The sequence below is a fragment of the Dermacentor andersoni genome, chromosome 3, assembly GCF_023375885.2.
Source record: "Dermacentor andersoni chromosome 3, qqDerAnde1_hic_scaffold, whole genome shotgun sequence".
In the NCBI taxonomy this organism is placed as follows: Eukaryota; Metazoa; Arthropoda; class Arachnida; order Ixodida; family Ixodidae; genus Dermacentor; species Dermacentor andersoni.
Window position 1 is genome coordinate 200,737,626 of NC_092816.1, and position 25,950 is coordinate 200,763,575.

At 46.1% G+C, this 25,950-nt stretch overlaps 1 long non-coding RNA gene across 1 annotated transcript in view; it reads left to right on the top strand.

Moving 5' to 3' along the window:
* The first annotated feature begins 964 nt into the window (after positions 1-964).
* The window catches only part of LOC140216599 (uncharacterized), a 28,213-nt gene continuing 3,227 nt past the window's right edge, over positions 965-25,950 (top strand). The window contains exons 1-5 of the long non-coding RNA XR_011893200.1: positions 965-1,074; positions 1,587-1,689; positions 9,104-9,154; positions 10,627-10,662; positions 13,077-13,121. This is a non-coding gene — a long non-coding RNA (uncharacterized lncRNA). The remainder of the gene's footprint in view (positions 1,075-1,586; positions 1,690-9,103; positions 9,155-10,626; positions 10,663-13,076; positions 13,122-25,950) is intronic.

Consider the following 25,950-nt stretch of genomic DNA (forward strand, 5'->3'; position numbering starts at 1 on the left):
CAGTTGCACCTAAGTCGAAGGACACAGCAGTAAGCAAGTCAATAGTCGTAAAACGAATGTTGCCTAGAACATATGGGGAACGAAATAACCAGAATCAATCAATTATGCATGTGCAAATCCCTAAATCGCAAGCGGTGTTGAATCGCAATTTAACAACGGCCAGATAGGCTACAGCTTCACATTTTGCATGTTTACTCTCTGAAAATAAGTACGCACAGGCTAAATGTTCCTCAACGGTGCGCACTGGGAAGAAGGTATCTAATGTTTTCCTTTTAATTTCTCTTTCTTCTATTAAGGCGCTGTAGTGTGTATACAGGTTGCTCTCCGACGGATTCAGGTTAACCCAGTCGAACGCCGTTTTCCGAACACTGGAGCATTTTGTCCGTACTTTTATTTGACTGCATTCCGTACACCGCGGTAAGCGTGTGCTGTCTACTCCGCTTACACACAAGAGGTGACAGGTATTCAACCGAGCGCGCATTGTGTGGCATCAATGGGCAGCGCCGACCACCGCTTCATTGTTGTCCCTCCCGGACGACAGCAGGAGAGGCGCGTCGTTGGCGTGGCATCGCTGCCAATAAGCAGTTCGATTCAAGAACGCGTGAAAGCAAAATGTGCCCTTTGTGCTCCTTACTCAGTAGCCCAAACGAGCCACTTCTTGTGAGTCCACTGAGCTGCCTGCCGCGATACCAAGACGTGCGAGTCCCCAGGCTTGCCGAATTCGCTGCGCCTTGCCAGCCACGGGCCCCTTCTCCTCCTTCGCCTAAGCCCCCGTCGTGTTCTCCGTGGTGATTGTCGGCGAGACGTCGCGGAGCCTAATGAAGGCACGATTGAAGAGTTCTGCCGAATTGGGGGACAAACAACGGAGCTTTGAACCGGACAGGCATGACAGATGGCGGCCCACGTTCGCGACACCACTCTGTCGGTGACTTGTCCGAGCCGAGTGCCGTAAGCGCGGGCGTGGGCTGTGGCACCACGTGACCGCTTATAAAGGGTGTGAATAAGAGCGGAAGGCTCAATCAGTGTGGGTGGTGGTGTGGCCAGCGTGGCAGTGGAGTTCCTTCGACAATAGAGGTAAGTATAAGGGCGTGCATTATTTAACAAGGAGACGTCGCTTGTGGTACTTTATTATTTTTTTTTTTGACAGGTACACATTAAAGAAAACACTTCATTCACAAAATGCTATCAAAATTATGAGCTCGCCAAGACATTTTTTGGCTTGCGAACGGCAAACTTTAACGTGTGATCATCAGGATTACCTCAATGCCGATGCTACTGCCATGTAACGCAGACGAACTAAGCCACCTTTTCATCTACGACAGGTGGAAGTTAAGAGAGTCGGTTACGGCAATTTTCTAATTATAGTTTTGTAAACGCAAATTTCAACACTTGTACCTAGTAATTCTGAAGTGTCTCATGCAATGTCAAATGGTGATGTAGGCACTTAGCATAAATCTGCTAAGTGAATTATGCTGCCCAAACCCAACGTCATTCATATGATGATAACTCGCATGATGCTCGAGAACATTGTTTATTACAATCCTGTATGATGCATTTGTATTCTTAATTTCATGGCTTTCACGCAGACGAACACCCGGTGAACTGCCGTTTGACACACGCAACGAAATGCGTCGCCCCCTGCCATTAGTCGTGATTGTCATTCTCCTCACGATGACATTAACCGTTAGAGTAAGTTCTATGATTTTGTTGCATGCATGAGTTATTTTTCTTTGTTGGTGGAAACCGTTGACTAGGTCTTAATATATATATATATATATATATATATATATATATATATATATATATATATATATATATATATATATATATATATATATATATATATATATATAAGGAGAAAAGGAAACAACACGAGTGCCTGACTGTAGCAACAGCAGACCAAAAGTGTGAGCAGTGAATTATAGCACTATAAGAGGCAACATTTGTAGCTTCACCTAAAAGAAACGATCCAAGATGAACGCGAAGAAACGAATTGCAAATCATCGGCTTCCGCACAGCAACATTGAACATTGCACGGATTACTGCCGAAAGTTCTCCAACCACATTTCTGCACTGTACATATATGAGCTGTTAAATAGGCCAGGTATAGTGAGTATACAGGGAATACCACTGTTACTGTTACGCACAAGTGACGTGCTCGTAAAGTTCATTTAATGCAACAACAATTCCGTCAGATTCCCGTTCAGTACCAGTGGCGCCACGTTTATTTGGACACGGTAGAAGCACCTCGTCATAATTTACCATATCGCATTCGCCCACACGCCACCGTCTTCGTGAATGTGCGCTTTTCATTCCTGCAAGCTCACGTCACCTAGTGTCATATTTGAAAGTTAGCATTCCCACTTTCCGACAAGTCTGCGTTGCATGACGCGTTGTGAAATGCACCGAAAGCATCCAAGAGTCGGCTACCTTCCATCAGGTACTCATTTCTTTGTCCACGTGGACAAATTGACGCGGCCTTCATTTTGCGGAAACCTACAGTATTCTGGATAACCGAAATTCTAAGCGTGTCCGCAATGTATGTATGTCAAATGGCAGCCGAGTGCGGTAGTCTCGGCTTCTATCTGCTAAGATGTCGACGTGAGTGAAGTAACTCGCTGATGGTAATCTAATTTATTAGTCGTGTAATCTACCTGTCTATACGCGCGTAATGTAATAACGAGTCAAACGAATCAAATTCTCACAATTATTGATATCAAATGATTCTCTTTACATGCGCTGTTGAAATGCACATTTTATATGTCAAACGCCGCCTGTTTGGCGTATTTGATGCGATACATTTGAAAGTTGATACGACAAGCTTCTGTTGCACTCATGTAAATGCAGCCAGTGTGTGAAGGCTGTAGATTTGCTGTTGCTGCATCTTCAGCGGATGCTTTCTTTAGACCTCGCTCGCATCCACGCGAAGTAAATGATCCCCAATTCAGCTGCTAGCCGTTCAGGCGTTGTGTCTTCCTATCGATAAGTCCCGTGTGATTTCGTGTGAGTCCCTACAAGTACCTTTCCTGATTGTTCGAAAGGTGAGCCAGCACGAAGTAGCGCAGCTCGGAAACGTCAAATGCTTACGATATCGTAGCGAGAAATATCACCGTAACGAACCAGGAGCTTCGCTCTGCTCCACGGCTGGGAAGCAGAACTGTTGAAATGGTAAACCTACCGACCTTATCCTATTTAATGGTTTTTGATTGACACAGAAAAGCAGGTTGAATTGCAAAGCGAAAAAGCGAACACGCTTAGACACGTCTTGAAAAAGTAGTGCGAAAATTTAATAACGAAATCGGTCAGCACGGTAAAATTTAGGGGTAGTCTGGAACATATGGCCGTGTGTGTTCCTGAATAGACAGTGGCAGGCTAATGTCAAGCAACTGAACATATTTGAGGCATTCGTCCGTGTTATAATAGAAGTTCAGCTTCTCTGTAAACGGGTTCATTACTCCATGCCAAATACCGGCTTAACGGTAGCGCTAACGTTACCAACCCCGCCAGTGGCGCCAAATTCTATCAGATGCATGACCCAGGGAGGACACACAGATATTATTGGAGTGGTCTATCATATATAGCTTAGCTGGTGGTCTAAATTGTCAATAGCAACATCATGATGAAAATTCACTCCTGTTTAAAAAATATTATTGAGCCAGTACACTCATCAACATAAAATCGGTTCCAACTCCTTGTTGCGGGGCAAATTGACAGAGGACGTCACTACGGGCTTTTCTACTGCGATTTACCATGGCGCTAACCAGGTAATCTGTAAACAATGAAAAGTTTAAGGACAAGCTAAAACTACAGTACAAGTGATTACAAGGCTGTTACAATTACAATTACAATTACATAAAAATTGTTCCTATATTACAATGGATTCATTTATCAGCGCCGTGAAGCCAGTTTTCTTGTCAACTCAGAAAGAATTCCGGGAACTTCAACTGATGCCGAGTGCACGACAAGTTGCTCTCTTGAAGCTCTGAATTACCGCAGTGCAAAACCCAAACGCCCTCCCCCTTTGCAAACAAAAAATGCACTTTCTTCTGTGGTAATGTACGATATTCAAGAACTATATATTTTACATTCCACAGAAAACAGCATTGCCATGAATATAGAATAACTTTAATAATATAAAATCACACTTATTCCACTTTCCATCACGCATCTGCAATGCTAGTCAAGGCTATATGTGGAATACATACGCATCACTGCGCTATCTAAAAGCTTCGTTCACTATTTATCAGCTTTAATCTCCAGCGAATTGCCTCCAAGCAAGTGCTCAAGAAAAAAGCACCGTTATTTTTTGTTGCTAATGTCCATAAAAAAGCTGTTGTCTTCTACGTCATAAATGTGCCTCCAAAAGCAGGCACATCATTAACTTTACGCAGTGTCTGTTGCACCTTTGTTATGTTATTTTTTAAATCTTAGTTAAATACATTGCGTCACTCCCATGTGCGCCGCTCTGATCAACAGGAGGTGCTCGGCGAGGTTGGCGTTACAATACAGACTAAAACAAAACGAAAAAAAAATGCTCGTGGAGATGGTGGGCTTCAGCGCTTTCCCATGCATGCTATGGAGATTCGATAATAGTCCATCGTGGAAACCCTTGGTTAAATTTTTTGTGGGCGTACTCATAGCTGTTCCTGCCGATGAACCTTTCATGTTTTCCGAGACCTAAGGAGGGCGCACGTCATCGCTTTTCGGGTTGGTTCATACTCGCTGCGCCAGCCTGATGGCAATGGAATAATATTGTGCGGCTTAGCTCGAGGTCGCGCGTTAAATTGCGGCCATGGCAGCCGTTTTTCGATGGGAGCGGAATGCAAAAACGCTCGTGTGCTTTGATTTCTATACGCGGTAAAGAAACCCCGGTGGTCAGAATTATTCCGGGCGAGAAAATGCCCATATAAAGTTAGCGCCAAATTCCACCCCAGGACGCCGGGATGAACACACTTATAGTACTTCTATATGGTTTCGCATTCGTCTGACTTGACATCCACCGGGAATATTGAAATGATTGTGTCCAACATGGCTTGCCGTGTATAGAACGCAATTTTTATCTATTTATTTAGTTATTTATTTATTTACTTATTTATTACATTCCTGCGTCGCCCATGTGGGCATTACAGCAGGAGGGATTACGTTTTAAAGGAAGAAACAACTGATCACATACATAAAGCGCGATAAAACGTGACATTGCTTTTAATATTAACAACGTAAAGCGAAAGAACATTCTATTCTCTTATAGAACTTGCTTGCCGCGATAACTTAATTCTACTTTCTGTGATACCTAATTTTCTACTATAATTTTTAAGAACGATCCTAGCTGCTTTATTCTGGGATGCTATAACCTAAAACTATTCCACACTTTTCTATTCCAATTCTGCAATCAGCCCTCCGCGATTTGTCAAAAACTTTTTGGACGACCCTCACTTCAAAGGTCTGTCACGCGACGTCACGAAAGCCGCGATACCTCCCCATCTGATATGACGTGAACACACCGATTAGGCACGATTTGGACGAACAAAGAAATAATAATGATTTCTGATTCAACACCTTTTTGCCATTAGACCTTGGCTACTGGCAAAAAAATTTCCGGCTGCACCCACTACACCTGCCTCTCACGCGACGTCACAAAACTGCAACAACTCACTGCGTCAAAGTGACGTGTACGCGTTAAAGCTGCATTAATATGTCGAACAAAGCTGAATTTTCGTCTGAATAGCCGAAGGCTGCCCCGTTCCGAAAGACATAAAAGATGGCTGCTACCGATCACTCAGGAACTGGAGACTCGCACTTGCCGGAGAGCATAGGCTTATTTGCGCGTAATAAAACATTTTTGCGTGGCCGTGTAACGTTTTCGAACACTTTCGGCATGTTTACGACCTCGTTCTGCCAACTCTTTTTTGCTGAGGATCCGTTTTAGCATCATTCTTCAGCTTCTCTTGCATGCCGCCGCGATTGTCGACGAGCCACCGTAAGCTAAGTAAGGGAAAGCGGACTATTCACAGACGGCGGCACCACACTTTTCATCCGGTCATCGATTTTCACTGCAGTGGTATCGTCCCCATGGAACCCCTCTCCACTTGAGCATGCTGCTCACCTCTTCTGAGCCAATGAGATAAGACAAGCCGCTCAGTGTAGGCAATGTTATTCGTTTTTCAAGCAAACAAACTTAACTTCCTATGAACGAGGAGAGCGTTTGATTGGTCTGTTGAGACAACCCTGCGGGTGACCGCCCGATGCTTGCGTCGTCGGTTAAGCAAATTTGACGTCAGGATATTGGAATAAAAACATATTGGAATAGTTTTACGTTATAGGGCCCCTGCACTCTTTCAAGCTGTTCCTTGAGATCAGCCGTGTACGGATCCCTACAGATACAACTGTAATCAAGTAAACTACGAATATAAATGAAATACAATTGCTGTTTTAGTTTATCCGGTGACTGACTGAAGTTACGGCGCAGGAATCCCAATGAACCTATTGCCTTATTCTTAATATGCGTAATGTGCATCTTCCATCTTTAGTCAGATGTCATTAAAATTCCAAAATATTTGCATTCGTCACGCTTCTTTATTGTCATATTACTCAAGGTATAAGTGCATGACTAAAATGCGCGCTTCCTTTAAAAGGTGGCGTGAACACATTTTTGATTTTTAGTGACATTTCCCACGTAATGCACCATGTTCCTTTAATGTCTAACTGAATCGGTTGAAGAAACGTCACTTGCGTTATCTGTGACTCTATAAATGATACAGTCACCCGCAAAAATTCTAAATGAAGACATGAGGTCCCTTTGAATATCATTAATGAAGAGCAAAAATAAAAGGGGACCCAAAACTGATCCCTGAGGAACACCTACGGTCACTGGAACGTATGCGGAACAAAAACCGTTGAGCACCGCAGACTGCTGTGGTGCAAGAAGATATTTGGCGATACTCGACTCCTGAAACTACCGTGGCAATGTGACTTATCGTACAGCTAAATAAAGCAGACTCGGAGCGAGCATTTTTCAAATTAGCTGTTCTATTTCTGAGTCGTTAAATATTTAAAATGGCGAGTATGACCGTTCTCGCGCACCTACGGCTAAATGTGTGTGCAAGCCCGCTTGCCCTCTGTGTTATACTAGGCAGTAACGCGTAGTAATATATTTTGCAAAGAGAGACATTAGTTATGTGCGACTTGGACTCGCCTTTTACACCAGAAACCGCTGAAATGAGAATTATAAGACACCTTTTATGTGTGCCCCATGAATGATTTATTTACATTTTTTTTCGAGCCCTTCTTTCATAAATGCGCAGATATTGGAAATTAAAAAAAAAGAAAAATCTCTCGAGAGTGTTACAAGACTTCCACAGTGACAGTGAAGGACGCGGCCATTGGCCAATATTTGTGAGTTAGTATAAAGATTGAGCATTCCTTATACAACTTTGGCAGCTGTATATGTTCTTGACAAGCCTTTGCATGAATTACAGGACAAAATTGTAGAAGAGGCTACAGAAAAGAACAAGGAGAATAGGCAGGGTATACACAAGCTGGCTCCTCTAAGAAAAGGGCTACAAGCGAGTTCATGGAGCAAAATTACGCACCACTATATTAAAGAATTATTTACATTGAAGAAGTATTCAGCCCCAACAGCCACACCCCACAGCAGGAGATTAACCATTACAAATGAACGCCATGACTCAGCTAGTTGCACACTCACGGTGTACAGCAGACAATTGAGCTGAGTTAAGTCAGGAAGGAAAAAGCAATGCGATTGGTTGTTGAACTGAAATATGAAGCTCATTTTAACAATTATGATCTACTGTCGTCGAAACTGCTGGCCATGACTAGAACGAAGGTCCTGAATTCTGTGCAGACATGTTTATCTCCTGGGCTTTAATGTTTGGTTCTGGGACAGCTATTACAGAAGAAAGTTTCGTCATTTCGGGATGGGCTACTTCAACTAACTGAAAACGGATTGTTTGACGCAGGCTGTCGTCTGGGGTTCTCAAAGAGCATGAAGCATTCCGATCAAGAGCCTTCCTTTATTTTTTTGTGTCAATTAGCTTTACGTTACCCAATCACCTCAAACTTGAAGTGTGTAAACTGTGTACAGGCAAAAATAACGTGTCCGTATGCCCCCATGCTTCAAAGTTATTATATTACGTCAAACACGTTTGGGGCACTGGAAAAAGAAAAGAGAGACGAAATTTTAATGTCCACTGGTGTAGGCAAAAGAAAAGAATGTAATGCATCACCATTCACACGTCATACGGAGCTAGATTTCTTCGTCACTCTACTTCCTTTCGACTTTACCTTGTGCCTTGTGTGCGCTCTTAATAATTGCAAGCTAAAGAAAAATAAAAGAAAACGCTTTTCCATATGTACCAGGCGAGCCTTGTGGACAGCGCGCAGCGGACGTTCAGGGCCCATGGCTTCTTGAACTGACGCCGCCTTCCGCCTTGGGTCAAGACGTCGCGTGCTCTTACGATAAATGAAGTTTATGACTACTACTACTTTCAAACTGCGTTTGTTTCAGCTAGCAGTCACTAGCTGCCGAAACCGCTGATGTCGCTAGTGTTCCATGCTTGCATAGATATCCGAACACAATTATGGATGTATTTATAAAAAACATTTTTTGATCGTATGTTAATAATGTGCGTTAGAACTACAAGTCATACGGAAAAAGAGTGGTTTCTGATGAAAATATATTGGTGACTGCAAGGCATACTCTTGAATTGCACCAGGCGAAAGAAAGAAGCCTAAGGCCTGCCGCAATTTTGATTCATCGCAAACAAAGTGGCAAAAAATTGTGCGTTTTCCTGAGCATATATACTTCACATGCGGTCAGTGCGATTCTAAGATGGCAAAAGGTGCCCACACGTTGAAAAAAGCTTACTTTCATACAAGGCGGCCTCAAAGGAACCACGTTTCACGAGTTTTAGATTTATTTACTGTCCAAGAACTTCCGAATGAGGTTTTCCATAAGAAAAGCCTATTAACCTGAAAAAGTGGAAGGCCTGTCAACTATTGTTGACGTTGCTAGACAAATAGCGGCAATATGCGTCGAACTTCTCTCAGCGATGACTAATATGCTTCGTAACATATTCATTTGCAGTTGTCGGTTGCCGACGACATGATGGGCGGCCGCAGCGGGCCGCTTGATAGGGTAAGAAACTGAGCCTTCAACTCCTCTAATCACCAACAGTTCGCGCATGTGTCGAGGAGCACGTTTTATACCTGGAACGGCAGTGCTTTCACAGATTGGTAGACGAATCAGCGTCCCATATTTGTTGACTCGATGAAAAGAGCGCTACGAAGACGAGGACTAAAAGAACAACATGTACGACGGACAAGGCGCCTTGTCCGTCGTACATGTTGTTCTTTTAGTCCTCGTCTTGGTAGCGCTCTTTTCATCGAGTATGCAAAACCAACTCGCCCACATCAAGCTTCTGCTGCTTCATATTTGTTGAACAAGCCTTACACGAGGAAACTCCAAAGCATACATCATATTCCGCGGTGCACTCGTCGTACAAACAGATTTTCCACCGCCCAGATTTATCTTGCTGATTTGCTTGCATAAAGTAAGTGAAAGAAGCAAGCGGGACAAATGAACATTACGCGCTGAAAACTGGCTTAACTCCATCGCACGCATATGCATCCCCACCCCCGCCCCTCAATAAGCACAGAGCCAGGCATCCATTTTGAAGCGTGCGTAAACGCACATTTCGGACGGAACAAAGACGTGGGTTCTCTTCTGCTGTCAATTTCCTTCACTGCCGATGTAGGTATATCAATATTTTGGCTAATTAAATCGTACAGCCTGTTAAAAGCGGACGTTTTAACCTATTTTAGTTTCATATCCAGCAAATCTGCTGGATATGAAACTAAACTACTTCAACTTAAGAATGAGAGAAGTAGTACCTTCGAAAATGGGAAAAAAATAAAATTAAAAAAAATGAATTCTCCTACCCTCAGGTATCTGTGCTTGTGTGAACGGTGCCTCAACCAAGCCTACTTGGCGACTTCATTATTCAATTTAATGAAAAATGGCTGCGGAAATCAACTGTGAACTTTTAGAATGCCGAGCTCATTTCATTAAAGAAACGTCACGTGTTGCTCCTCAAGTTCTAGCGTTATTTAATGAAAATATGCTAATCCATTATTCCTGTTTCTGCGCATCATTTAATATGTCTCCATAACTACACGATTTCATAGGACGCATCGTTTGAAGTGAACGAAGCGCCTTAAATCAAGCAATTAGCTTTTTTTGAGATTTTTTTATAGACACGAGAAGTGTTGCTAAAGAAAAAGAAGTTATAATGCTGAAATCTTGTTTTTCTTATTAAGGAACAATTTGCATTATAGCAGAAAAAGTAAAGGGGTTCCAAAGGACAAGTACATGTAATATAATAAACTTATTTGCACATTCTACTTCAATTACGGAATCCACGATCACTAAATTCTTGTTGACCGACTTAAGCTGCATATAAACATAAGCAGTTCACATTATTTAGTTGGCACGATAGTAGCGCCAGGCAAACGTTCCCCACCAGTATTTGCGGACATATTTGTGAGGTCTTTATCGGTGGCACTCAATGCTTTATGTGTCCATTCCCCCCCCCCCCCCCCCCCCTGCAGTCTGGACCTGAAGGGCGTGGTCAGCCAGAGCCATTAGTAAGCATGTATTTCATATCTTCGACTGCGCGTACTTCATGTTGTAAAATAAGGTCCAATGATTGTAGCTCCTACAGGAGAAGGATTAGTAGTAGAGACTACTCGCAGTTTATTTTGCAAGTCCAGTGTTACGCCAGCAATCAAATCTTATCTCTCGCAACGCTGATGCAGTAAGCATAATACAAGGCGTGGACATGGGCCTAGGGCTCCCGTGATTTAGTCTCTAAAGTAACCTCCATTTGTGGACGGTGGCCCAACGCTGTCACGAGAAAGCGAAGCGACGCATGAAGGAGCACTGTACGCAACTTGCTCACTGAATACATCACAAGATTTTTTTAAAAAATTGTGGGGTATTACGCGCAACGACCTGATCAAGAGGCACGCCGTAGTGGGGGATTCCGTAAATATGGATCATCTGGGGTTCTTTAACGTGTGCCTAAATCTAAATACACGGGTGTTTTCGTATTTCGCCCCCACCGAAATGCCGCCGCCGTGGCCAGGATTCTATCCAGCAACAGCGTGCTTAGCAGCTCAACGCCATAGCCACTAAGCAACCACGGCTGGTGTCAGAATTGCAGGTTCAATTGCAGGCAGCGGCAGCTACGTTCTGATGGGGGTGGAATGCAAGAACGCTCCCCTGTTATTGTACATCGGACGCACAATAAGCCAACGCATGTGGTCAAGGTTAATCCGGAATCTTCCACTGCGGAATGCTTCATATCCCACTCTTCATCATCGAGATGAAGAGTCTACCATTTTCATTCAATTTATTACGGCACTCAGAGCCTGTCGGGCAGTGCAGTTTAACAATATGGAGTATGCGTTCTTACGTTTTTTGACGCGAAGGAACGCAGTCGGTAGCCAAGCATGCAGTTTCACTACCCCCTCACGTCTGACTAAATGTGACACTAGGCGACACTGCGCGGTTTTTCCATCTTCTGTGTCGCTTTATGCACAGGCGTTGGTGGCTCTGAACAGTCCGCTGACGCTTGGATGCAAAAGATTGGACACAGGAAGAAATTGCAAAACACACAGGGCACTGATTCAAGGCTGACAGAATAAATTTATTGTGGGAATTAAATAGCGCAGAGTGTCTGCCTCCTTTTGAACTCAAAAGCTTCGCAAAAAGCCTAACACGAAACAGAAAGGGCACAAATGAGCAGACAGGCACTGCATTTATGCATGTTCTGGCCAGTGCAAAAGGATAGCTGAAAATATTCTTTTCTTTGATGAGATCAGGAAACTTATAGTTGGAGTCGGCTGACGAATAACAAGCTAATTTAGAATACCCGTAGGGGTTGTCGTTATAGGTTTCATATGACATCTGCTGATAATAATATAGCGCGCATGTGCTGAGAACATTGTAAAGAAACTAAATTAATGTGACTACCACAAATCAGCGTTAACGCGCAGCCAAAACAGATGTTTCAAGAAATGTTATTTTATTTAACAAAAGACAGTGAAATAACTCACTGGCGATGTGATCACTTTCAGAACGCTTCTCGGTAGATTGAATGACTTCACGCACTAAACAACCCCACTTGTGGCTTAAATGCCACGATTATCAAACCTGATGGTTACCAATTTGTCCAAGAAAGCACATTGTTCAGCGTTATACATAGCTATATACGATCCCCCAAAGACGTACGGAGGCCTATGCTAAGTCAATCGGAGTACTTACTCCTCACGCCAACGATGAGCCTGTCTTTGTCCTTCGCGTGATATAAGTATGCTATAGTCGTAGTTTGAAATACTGTACGCGGCCATGTACAATCCTCGACAGCTTCTTTCCTGTATGAATATGTGACGTGCTTGCCCCAGCTATGATGTCTTTTGCGGATGCTGCTTTTAGTATTTGACATGGATTGTGCCAAGTGTCTCGCAGAATAAAAGAAAAACACTTTACAATCCGGAAACGTACAAAGGAAAGCCTCACCAGAAATATTCACGCTGTCTGCAACATAGTTCTCCAATGACTCTGTTACGTAGCAATGGAGCGCGCTATCACAATCAGCTATCACAATAAGCTATCGAAATGCGCCTAGCGGGTGCCTATTATAATGTGCCTCCTTATTGTTGAGGTTTGTGTCGGTTCTGCCGCGGTTATAATAAAGTAGACAAAGCAGCTCGCATGGTATTAGTTACATTTGTACGGTCAAAACCGATTGAAATCTTTGTGTACGTTCAAACAGAAGTACCAGCTTCATAGAGGAGACACTCAGGTTTCGTGAGTAGGCGCAGCTACGAAGCACCCCTACGCGCACAAGTACAAACGCATACAGAGGATGAGTTTTTAACACTTTTTATAAAACGAAGCTAAATATTTGCTTTGATTAGAAATATATACTGCAGTGCAGAAGGGAGGGGACAAATACAGCTATATTTAAATTTGATTTTTTTTTCCTTTTTCTTAGGGCAGAGTTCATGTCTCGGGACGGATGAAACCGCGCAGAGGGAAGGTAGGTATATTCTTTCATACAAAATGCGAAACGAAGAAAGGGTCCAAACAGGTGGGCATTAGAAGGTACTCGGACCGTATTAAGTGCGGCGGTTTTATAGATGACGTTTTACTGTTTACTGCTAATTGCTAATACTAATCGTTGTTTGATTTTTTGTAATATATATTGACTCGAGTCGGTTTTTAATGTATGTGGCCCCGAATGCTGAATGTCTTGATCAATTTACGTTCGCAAATTGTAGTAGCTGCTAATTAGAGGAGTAGCCATACAGTTTTGGGGGAAATGAATACTCCTTTTGGTTGTTTAGTGCCAAGCAAAACGGTATGCAGTGCCGCTTATTGCAGCAGGATTCCAGACTCTGCAACGAGATTCGAACTCGCGCGTGCACCTCACAGTCTAAGTAGCTCTGCTTAGACGTTTCTGATTTCAAATGGTAATACCACTTGTCTGACAGATCCCTTGGAAAGGGTGACATTTCTTTAACTTTTCTTCGCATTTTTATAGTAGAAGCTTGGCGCCACAGAATGAACGCCAATCCCTTAAAGCCACCAATGCACAACAATGTTTATGGCAATACACACATACATGATCATATTGCATAGGATGGCACTGTCATCATTGTCAGCGGTGATAAAAAAACGAAACGAATTATACAGTGTTGACATTTGTGCTCATTAATCGTTATCGGGCGACGCCGTTTCACCGCCTAAGAAATGTTATCGCACAGCGTAGGATGCGCCTGCATGTATCGGAAGTTTCTGAAATGTTATCGATGGTTCCATCCAATGTCTGTCACCGAACCTTGTGTAATCTGATTGCATGTATGCGCGACGCGAGTAGTGTAGAACTTTGTGGAAGACACGCGGATCCCAGTGGCTACTCTTGAAGATTCGACGACTGATCTATAAAAGCCGGAGCGCTTGACCCGCTGATCAGATTTTCCCCGATCGCCGAGTGTGTTCGCCGCTATCGTTGTTCTTTGAGCGTAGCCTGCTTTTGAGGGCACAAGTTCGCCCAATAAAACGCTAGTTTCGTTAATCACAGTTTTGCTGTCTTCTTCACCGTCACTGCTACGTGACATCTGGTGGAGGTGCTTTATGTTCATTCATGTACCGCATGCCCCCGACAAGCCGTAATCCAAGCCCGGATCGCAAAGACAAAACGAGCGTCATCCCTGAACATCGAGCAAGCCGCCGGCTACAGCAGTTGCCCCCGGAACACGGACTTCTGCCAGAGACTACCAAGAAGATCGTCCACAGATGACCAAGAAGAGAGCCCAAATGGCAGTCGCAGCGGCCCTAATAGTTCTGCAGCAGCCCAGGGAGCCACTGACGTTCCGCGGTTCCACATTTGAGGACCCGGAAAGCTGGCTGGAGACGTATGAGAGGGTCGCTACGTTTAACAGTTGGGACAGCGACGACAAGCTGCGGCATGTCTATTTCGCATTGGAAGACGCCGCCAGGACCTGGTTCGAGAATCGAGAAGCCACCTTAACGACGTGGGACCTGTTCCGAAGCGGCTTCCTGGAAACATTCACAAGCGTCGTGCGTAAAGAGCGCGCCCAAGCACTACTGGAAACCCTAATACAGCATCCCAATGAGACCAAAGCGATCTTCATGGAGGAGGTGGCCCGTCATTTCCGGCACGCTGACCCGGAAATGTCGGAGGAGAAGAAGTCCGCCTCCTCATGCGGGGCGTCAAGCAAACATTTTTGCCGGTCTGATTCGCAACCCACCCACCGTAGACCGTAGCTGAGTTTTCTGCAGAGGTATCGACGACTGATAAAACTCTGGAAATGCACACCCGGCAATATAAGCGCCAGCTGCGCACGCCGCAGTGCGCCATCCAAGGACTGGGTTCCGACTAACTTTAAGAGACCATCAGGGCCATTGTGCGCCAAGAACTGTGCAAGGTCTTGCCTTCGTCGCCGCCTCAAGTGACCTCGAACGCGGACATCGTGAAAGATGAGGTTAAGCGATCGCTTGGAGTTCCTGAAGTGCAGCCTCAATTACCGCAGTCCCAGCCACAAGCGACGACTTACGCCGCCGCCGCACGCCGTCGAAGTCCCCCTCTGCGACTGCGTCAGGGCCCTGTAACGCCGCAATTCTCTCGTCCGCCGCCGCCAGCACGCCCACCCATTGCCTAGGGCACCTACGCGAGGAAGGCGGACATTTGGTGAGCCCCCGACCCCTACCCGCTCTGCTATCACTGCGGAGAAGCTGGCCATGCGTACCGCTGATAGCCATGCTGCGACTTGGGACTGAGAGGGTTCGCCTTCAACGCACCGCGTCCACAGCTTCGGGAGCAGCCACGTGACATCGCCTATTACCTAGCCGCCACTCAGCGGAAGTGTCGACGACCGTCCCGTTCACCGTCACCAGGCTGCTACGTGTCGCCGCAAAAACGACCATACACTGGCCTAGCCCGGGGCCGGTCCGTCAGCCCATATCCGGAAAACTAAAAGCAGCAACCGATGGAGGTGCGATTGCTGTTCGTCGAACTGACGAAGATCCTCCACCGCCGAAGAAGACGCTGAGACTACCTCGACGACATTAAAACGACACGCCGCTGTCCCGACGAAGTCTGGAAGGAAAGAATGCGCCGACGAAGGACGACCTGACGACGCCACGTACCAGCCACAGGTCAACACGACGCAGCCGTGATCCGACGCCGAGACCTAACTGTAACGCAAGACGAAGGACCACCGACATCGACGGGCTTCTCGACGGCCACGCAGTCACCGCCTTAGTAGACACTGGAGCCGATTACTCCGTCGTGAGTGGACCCATCGCCACCCAGTTGAAGAAAGTTAAGACTGCATGGGAACGTCCTCAAATTCGGACCGCTGGAGGACACCTCATCCCGCCGACTGGAATCTGCACGGCAAGAATTAGCGTTCATGACAGGACCTACCCTGCCACCTTCGTTATCCTCCAACTTTGTTCTTCAAGCATCATTCTCGGCACGGACATCCTGAACCATATCTGCGCAATCATCGACCTGAAGTCGAAGTCGATAATGCTGTCAGAAGATCAAGCGATACCAACGGAGACCTCTCGTAGTCACCACGCCTTGAGCGTGCTCGAAAGTCAAGTCAGCATCCCGCCCCGCTCCAGCATTGTCATTTCAGTCGGCACGAAAACGCCTGCCGACGTAGAAGACGTCATCGAGGGTGACCAACGTCCACTGCCAGATGGTGAAATTTGTTTCGCAAGAAGGATCGCTCGACTACATGGAGAAAAAAACGAAGGTGTTGCTGACAAACTTCCGTCGGGAGTTCAAGCACGTCAACCTTTTTCGCTTTTCGCACTCTCCCACAAAAGTTTCCGCTTTCTGCGCGTCTCCAGAGAAAAATTGCTTTGAACTGACGTTCTCGATCCTTGAACCTTGTATGCGTTTTTCAATACTTGCTGTTTCTCGTTATAATCTTGAAAATATATTATTACTGGCCTATTTTTGCTAGGTTTGCCCAACCGATGAATTCTCCCTACCGAGTTGAAGGTAACATTAAGTTTCGGAAAAGATGTCTCTCAAGTCTTTTTGCTTCAAATCATTAGCAGTTTCGTCACTGCCTTCTTTTACCGCGAAAACAATCAAATTTGACCACCTGCTCCGGTCCTTTAGGTCGAAGATTTTTTATGCAGAAGATTCACCGAATGTTCAAGGTATGCAGGGCGAGCACCTTGTTTATTGATTTCGTCGAAACGTAACGCCATATCTGACATTAGCTTTTCCATCGTGCTTTGCTGAGTCCTAAGTGCCGCCACTTCAGCGGTAAGTTTGTGTTGCCCTTCCAACAGTTCTTTCAGAAGTTCTGCTGTCTGTGGTCCAAAGTTCAATTCTACGTCCACGCAAAGAAGAAGCTGGCACACACAATACACATTGTACGCTATGATAATGCACTGTTGTGGGCATGGCACGACAAATATACTACGGCAATCACTTCTAAGCGTAGTAAAATATGAACTAACCTGTGCAATACAGAAAGATGGCTTAGACATCATGCCGAAGCTCGGTCTGCCATGCCCACTGAACTCGCAGAGTTGCAGCTGTTCTTTCATAGACCTTATGGCCAGAGAGGTCACCCGGCAGGGCCCGAAAGGAGAAATGAGGACCAGTTTCGGAACTAGAAAAGTGCGGGGAGCACATCACCTGGTTGTAGTCACTAGGCTTAACATTTCCTGCGTGAATTCACGCAAATTTCATGAAAAATAGGGCGATTAAGACTCAAAACTTTCAGTTAGTCGTCCGGCCAGGTTATACGCTTCGCATGGACACGTTTTTCACAGCTTTCACAAGGAAATAACGGGTGTTTACTAAAAAAAAGGTACAAGCAGTGGAAGCATGCGCCTTTACTGGTCGCCATTCTTATAATAACAATGATAATATTAAAGAGCCAGTAAGTCAGTCAATTGTCTATTATAGTGCCCAGGAACAGCTACGGAGCAGTTATACTCGTCTACTTAAAAAGTAGTGCGCGAGACAAAATCTACGAAAACCTATGTGGTAGACAAAACAATGCGATTTTAAGAAACAAATCGCTAAACATAAAAATAGGAAGCACATAAAATGGAGTTGATCATACAACATGATAATCTACATTCAAAGATGTTTCATAATTACTAATTACTAATAATTACTACTAACTACTACTAGATTCATAATCTACAAAACAAAGATGTTTTGGCGGTGCAGGAAAAATATCCTGCCATGTTGAAATGAAAGAATAAACTACTTTACTTTTCCAACGCTCCCGCACTCGGTCCGTTCGCACCTTGGAGGACTTCGTCATCGTCGGTGTGTCGACACATCGGTAATGCGAGAATGTCAATAGACGCAGAATATTTATTACACGTTTTTTAAGTGTAGCCACGGGGCAGTCTTTAATGCAAGAAGGCCGACCGGAAAATGTGGAATTTTGCCTTGTATATTGCTGCGGCACAGAAAATTGCACATGATTAAGAAGCTTTGGGCAAAGTACAATGCCTAGGAGCACCTTATAGGGAAAGAAGAGGTCTGGCCTAATACGTCTTGAGTTTAGAGGTGGGAGTTGGGGTATGTTTAGGAAGGTTGGATTGTGGTTTCCACAACGGCAAAATCGGTGCTTGAAAATAGATATCAGTTTATTTTGGACGCCTTCAGCGAGGCCAGGGGCGCTACAATGTCAATGTATTCCATACTGTTGTATTCCAGTTCTGCAATCAGTCCTCCAGGATTGGGCAAAAAGTTTTCGGGCGGCCCCCACTTCGCCTGTCTGTCACGCGACGTCACGAAAACCGCGAGAACGTCTCACGTCACATTAGTGTCCAAACTAAATATATATGATTAAACCAAAGGAAAGAAATATTTCTTTCTGATTCGACACCTTTCTCGCCAGTTGTCTACTCTTGGTCAAACGTTTTTCGGCTGCAGCATTCGCCTTTCTGTCACGCGACATCACAAAACCAAGAAAAGTCAGCTCTATGAAGTGGCCTGTACGCGTTCAAGACGCAATATTATACCGAACCAAGCTGATATTTTTTTCTCAATTTTTTCTCAATGCGAAAGGATTAGAACCTGGTTGAACACCGATCACTGTGGCGCTGGCTACTCGTAACTGCCGGGGAGCATCAATTTATTTGCATAGAGCCGAAATTTTTGCGCGCCATTGTAACCGTATCAAGCCCATTCGGCACGTATACATCGCTTGGCCAACTCTTCTTTCCTGAGAACCCGCTCTGGTGCCATTTTTAGCTTTGCATTGCGCGCCGCCGCGACTTTCGACCAGCCACTTTCCTCATCCGGTCATCTACTTGCACTGTGCTGGCTCGGCTCCATCGAGACCCTCTCAAATTGAGCGCGCTCTTCGCTTCTGTCAGTCAATTCGATAAGTAAATCTGCTCAATGCAGGCAATGATATTCCTTTTGAAGGCAAGAAAGTTACCTCCTATAAACGAGGAGAGCGTTTGATTGCGCTTTTCAGACAACGGTACGGATTAACACCCGATGGTTGAATCAGTGGCTGCGTAAATTTGACGACAGGAGATTGGAATAAAAAAAGATTCGAAAAGTTTTGCGTTATAGGACTTTTGAGGTAGAGTTGCACGTTCCGTCAGAAACTTCAGAGGCATAGTCTTCTCGTGGAATGCACACGGCAGAATACAACTTCCGAAATATAAACAAGGGAGTGGAAGTCATGCGACATATGAGGAACGATACTAAGAGCGCGAAGGCTACGTTGCTTCGCATATTTAGCGCGTTTCGCATGTTTAGCGTGTATTGGTGTGCGCGAAATTCACACCAATATCTTTTTTTTCATCGACCCTGGGCAGTGGAGCATCCCGAAAGATGTAAGAAGTTTGCACTTGCTGTGCTTCCCTGGTGTAACTTAATGACATAGTTTCGGAAGCATTTAGGAGTATCTTAGTGTTTGTGCACCAGTTGAAAAGTGAAAAAAATTTCTTTCTGCACGTCAACGCAGTACTGAACCAAGTTGACAGTATCGAATAGCTTAAATAGCTGAAACATCACTAGCGACTTTAGGTCGTCAGAAGGAATGAAAAGTGTCGATTAGCTGAGCAAATGTCATGAACAATAGGCATAGAAGAGGGCCAAGAACAGATTTTTGAGCAACTCCACTCGTGACCGCATAGGTAATAGACCTCTGCCTTTTACCGATGCGAGAAATCTCTATCTAGGCCTCTGTCCTAATAGACCTCTGTCTATTAATGCCAAGGAAGCATGATATTATGCTTAGGTAATTTGTTACTACGGCAGTGATAAAAGAAGGCGTGTCCGCGTACTTGAGCTTTGTTAGAATGACGTCATGGCAAACTACGTCAAATTCTTAATTTATATCAGAGTAGAGAACGTATCATCGGCCCCAGTTTTGCACAGTCGAGTTTAAAAATCTAGAGACCACTGCGTATGAAAAAAAGAGATTAACGTCTTCTAGCACAACCATGCAGCATGAAATTATATGCAAGCATGGCGCTGGTCAAGCAGGCGCGCATGGACAGCACATTTGGTTTCAGACTTTATGCCTAGGCGGAGAAGAAAAAATAAATTTAGCGGCAACTCTGGTCCTTAAGCTTTTGCATCAGACTGCACCACACTGGAAGCATGGATCATAAATGTGACCGAGTTCATTGTTCTGTAGCGCCCCGCTACAAAGCCGTGCTGATCATCTATTAAAATGTTTTGAGCACTAATAGAAAGCAGGGAATACACTACAGATTCAAATACTTTTGATGTAGCGCAGAGGATAGATATAAGTCGGTAGTTAGTAAGTGCCCTTCTATCACATAATTTGTGCACGGGCACTACCTGTGCTACCTTCAAAGCACTAGGAAACGTACTATTGAAGACGCTTATGAGGGCAGGGCCAAGTATGGGTTTGGGTGTCTTAAGCAGTGCGGAGGGATACCATCCGCACCACAAAAAAGGGAAGGTTTGAGTAGCTTCATACGCTTCAAAACAAGATGTTCATTGAGTGATATCGTATACACCGTACCAGACTGAGAAGGAAGGTTACTTGAGGCAGAACCATCTTTTAGACCAAATAGGGAAACGAAACCTTCTGCGAAAGCATCAGCAGTTCGAGACAACACCGCCCTTTTAATCAACAGCACATACGTTTCCGACACTCTTCTTAGAAGAATGACAACCTACATACCTCCAGACATACTTTGAAGAATGTGTCACGCTAGTTTCAACATGTTAAATGTAGTTGTACTGATCACTGTTATAATAAAATCTGCAACGACACCAACATCGCCTCAGTTCAAGTTCTCACTTGTTTAGGCCTATTTCCCCGTCTCTTCTGTGTGCACGAGCTTTCAGTTTTAGTGTCCTTTTCAATTTCTTAGAAAACCATTAAGCTAACCAGGAGTTTTTGAGCGGTGTTGCAGGTATGAATATTCCACACAAATCTTCAGTCGCTCTCGCAAGTATATTAGCCTGCTCATCAGTATCACCTGTTCCATCTACAACTGACCAATCAGCGTTTTCAAGATTATGATAGAAGCCAACGTAGTCTCCAAGGGAAGACTTGAAGCTGGGCTTGGTGTTGTAAGCGGAACGAATGGAGGACTTATTGCTAGCAGGGTTTTGGAAAAACAATCATAGAAGGGTGGAAATTACTGGGCGCAGCCAGATGAACGTTGCAGCGTATCAAGGAAATAGTCGCAAGATTCGTGAGACATAAATCTAGCACACTGTGCCACCAGTTCTGAGTGAAGTTTGGCTGCTGCATGGAATTAAATAATACCTCTACGATGATGAGAGAACTGACAAAGATGACAATCGCCGGTAGTGGTGCGCACGGGCTCCATCTTGTATGCCTGTGTTCTGCCTGTTGTATATATCTTGTAAATATATTGTCAAGCGTCTTTTCCCCCGTAACATTCTGGTGGAGAATGCGGGTTTTTCAAGACGGATATACGCCGCGGACGCTCCTTGGCGGCATCTACAGTACCAGAGCACAGCAAGGACGAGAATGCTTCGAGAAGGTCACCTACCGTGCCCCAACCATCCGCCTTACCACCCCTTATGCTCCTCTGTATCTTCCATGCTCACTGTCAACCCTCTTCCCAAGAACATACACCCTGGGCATCATGCCGTCCGCCGCTATGCCCGCGCCTCCACCCTCTGGCGCCAGCACGGCACATAGGCCGGCACTGTGTATGTCCATGCGGCCCTATACAATTCCCACCCCGCCTACGGCCTTGCCACCATTTCTCATAAACTTTTTCCTCTCACTGTTGCCACTATACTTGCCCCCACCCCCACTGTCGCAGAGGAAGCAGCTATTGCGCTCGCCATTGCCACTACCCCGGCCCGCTTCATATTCAGCGACTCCCAAGCTGCAGTCTACTACAACTTTGCGAAGGGCCGCATCTCTTCCTCTGCGCTCAGCATCCTTGAGCACTCCCCTCCCCCTTCTCGTCGTATCCAATTCCTCTGGGTTCCGCCTCACGCGGGGCACCCTGGCAACGAGGCGACAAATTCCGTCGCTCTCGAGATGACAGATGGAGCTGGCCCTCTCTATTCCGGGATGGACATGCCTGGTCCCTCCTCACCTTTCATGACATCACCCTTCATTACCGCAACTCTCGCCTGCCCCTCCCTCCCCCTCACAAATACCTGTCTAAGCTCCAACAGAGCATGTGGCGCCATTTACAGGCCCACACTTTATTCTTTCCGGCCCGACTTGCCCTTATTCATCCCTGTGCCTTCTCACCCGAATGCATGCTCTGCAGACACCCACGAGCAGACTATGCTCCTATTCTCTATTCATGCCTGAAACATTGTGCCCCTGCCTCTTGGCATGTATCTAGTCCGCAGCTGTGGGAGGCTGCTTTGGCCAGCTCGGAGCCAGTTGTCCAACTACGGCTAACGATCTGGGCAGCGGAAGTCGCCGCTAAGCATAATCTGGAGGCCACGACCAGCAGCCTGAAGGCCACCCACGGAACGGCGGCATCATAATTTTTATTGCGAAAGCAATACTGCTCGAGGTTTCCGCTCTTGGCAGTCGTCCCGGAGAATCCACCATTGACCTTTAGCGTGACCTATCTGTGACGTCATACCAGCTCTGGAAAAGCGGGGCCCCAACTCGGCTCGTCGCGATCGTCCCAGCGAATCCTCCATGCTGGAGCTGCGCGTCGCTGCCGCGAGGGGCGCTCGCTCTACGTGACGTTATGCCAGCTGTGGAAAAGCGGCCCCCCAACTCGGCTCGTCGCATTCGTCCCAGCGAATCCACCATGGTATGTCGGATGATGTGTATAAGGTGAAGCTGCAACGATGTGCTGCAGCTAAGAAGCGGCGGCGTGCGGAAGAAACGGATGAAGAGCGGCAAGAACGTTTAGCTAAACGGCGTGCATATCATGCAGCCAGGCGAATGCGTTCAACATCTCTTGATCTGAGTGCATCTACCAGTATCATGCATGCACTCAAAGCTGACACGACTTTGGCGACACCTGATCGTTCGACAGCAAGCCTTATGGATGTTTTAAATGGCGACGAGACTGCATCTACACGTTCGATGAGCAGTATGGAACTCTACAACCTGAACAGAAGATTGCTTTCGCAATCCAGTGGCCTTAGCGATGCTAAGCCTCTGCCAATTTTTTTTTTTTTCATGTTAGCATTCACTAAATAAAGGTTGCACCACCGCCGCCCCCGCGAACCGCTCCGTCGTCTTTACACAACCGAGTAATCTAGGTACCTTTTCCTGCTCTGACAACGCCGACGTCCAAGGTCGGCTTCAACTGTACCAACGGGTGAGCACTAGCAACATATGGGGCCCAACCCTGATGCTAGCGAACATCATATTTTACCTGGTGGGCATCGCACAAGTGTGGTTTCTGAACCACGAACGGGAACTTACGAGCTGGGAGGCATGTAAGCAAAAGCTCATCGATCGGTTTGGGAAGCCCGTCGGACGCCGTCGTGCTGCGCAGAAAGAACTTGCTAGCCGAGCTAAGACTTGTACCGAGTCCTATATGACGTACCTCCAGGACGTGCTCGCGCTTTGTCGCAAAGTCGACGAAACGATGCCGCAAACTGAAAAGGTTGCGCATATCCTCAAATGCATCGCGGATGACGCGTTTACACTTCTGGTTTTTAAAAACTCATCCACAGTGCAAGACGTCATCAAGAAGCAAAAAGTCGCCGCGTTACTCCGAACTTCATACATCTTCCGAACATGGCTGCGACGTCTACCTACGAGGACCTCCGTCTCACACCCGTTCCACCCATTCCTGCTGCATCCAACAGTATTGTGCGGATCATCCGCCGCGAAATTCAAGCTGCCTCCCCAGTTGCCCTTCAGGTGTGTAACGCCGACGAGTCCCATGCACCCATTTCCCTTATCCAAACCGTTGTGCGTCAAGAACTAACAAACGCAGGATTACAGACGCTTTGCCCAGTCAACGGACCTCGCTACCACCCGCCTGCCGCACCTGAGTTATACAGACGCCCACCCGTTCGTCTTCGATATCAGTATTATTCCGCAGAACAGCGCACTTCCGATGACAGGCCCATCTGCTTCTGTTGTGGACGCGTTGGACACATTTCGCGCCATTGGCGCAGTGTTTGGAATTCGCAGCCTTGGCCGAGCAGCGTTGGCCGACACAATGACGACGACAGCGCTCCGCCATCATCACCAGCACGATCAAACCGCTCCGCTTCCCCATCACGACACCTCCCCCGCTCATCTCTGCGTCGTCGCTCTGCTTCTGCCACATACTTCCACCTCTCTTCGGAAAAGTGACGGGTGCAGCTTTGAGAGGTGAGCCTGCCACGACAACCCTACCCAAAATTCCTCTGCTCACACTACCTCGACCTTACAGCCTCATCAACGTAGACGTGGACGGTATACCTGTCATCGCACCCATTGACACGGGCGCCCACATATCGGTCATGAACTCAAACCTCCGTATCCGTCTGAAAAAAATTCCTACCCCTGCTCCGATCGCTGTACACGCGTAGCCGATGGTGCAACTCCGGCTGTTGCTGGGTTGTGTACCTCCCGTGTCACTGTTGCCATACGCCACACTTCAGTTTTGTTTTATGTCTTGGATCAGTGCCCACATGCGATCATATTAGGACTTGACTTTCTCTCGACACATTCGGCTCCTATTGACTGCTCTGCAGGGGTTATCCAGCTTGCCTTACGTCATGCCATTGAGACTTCCGATCCTGCGCCGAGTCCGCTGTGTTCCACCGATTACATTCGTCTACCACATCTAGCCGTGACTTACATCGACGTCTCTCCTGATCGCCCTGTGGACGACGGCGATTACATCGTGTTGCCTAACGCTACCGTTCTCTGTTCGCAGAATGACATGTTCCCGCACTTGATCATCAGTATGAAGGCCAATGCCGCATGTCTCCATATTGTGAATTTTGGACTATGCCCTCAAGTAATACCTCAGGGTATCTTCTTGCAACCCTGGCTCCAGGATCCGACTATCATGTTTTCGACTTAACTGAGCCTGCTGCACAGCCTCCTGCTGCTATTGATTCGAACCCCACGATGCTAGATAACATAACGAAGATGATCGCCACTGACCTTCCTGCCGTACACGTACACGCGCTTTGGGGCCTGCTCATGTCATATCAGGATATTTTTGATCTCAATGACCAACCACTGGGACAAACAACAGTTGCCAAGCATTGGATTCACACACGCGATGCCAAACCTTGCAGCGACGTGCCTATCGTGTCTCCTCCGCTGAGCACCAAGTTATGCAAAAGGAAGTTGACAGAATGCTCGCCCATGATATCATCTAACCTTCTTCAAGCCCATGGCATCTCCTGTCGTGCTCGTTAGAAAGAAGGACAACAGCTAGCGCTTCTGTATCGACTTGCGGAATCTTAACCAAGTAACAAAAAAGACGTGTACCCCTTACCTTGGATAGGTCACGCCCTTGACTATCTAAGTGGTTCCATGTATTTTTATTTGATGTATTGACATTCGTTCCGGGAATTGGTAAATTGGAGTTCACGACATGGATTGTGAAAAGACGCCGTTTGTTACACCTGATGGGATCTATCAGGTTAAGGTAATGCCATTCCGCCTATGCAATGCTCCCGCCACATTCGAACGAATGATCGACGCCCACCTTCAAGGCTTAAAGTGGTCAATCGGCGTGTGCTACCTCGATGATGCCATTGTCTTTTCGCCGATTTTTGACGCACACGTCGAACATCTCTCAACAGTTCTTTCGGTGTTCCCCAAGGCGAGACTTCAGCTCAATTCGAGGAAATGTCACTTCGTCCGCCGGCAACTTACTGTGTTCGGACAAAGCATCGACTCTTCCGGTGTTCGTGCCAATCAGTAGAAACT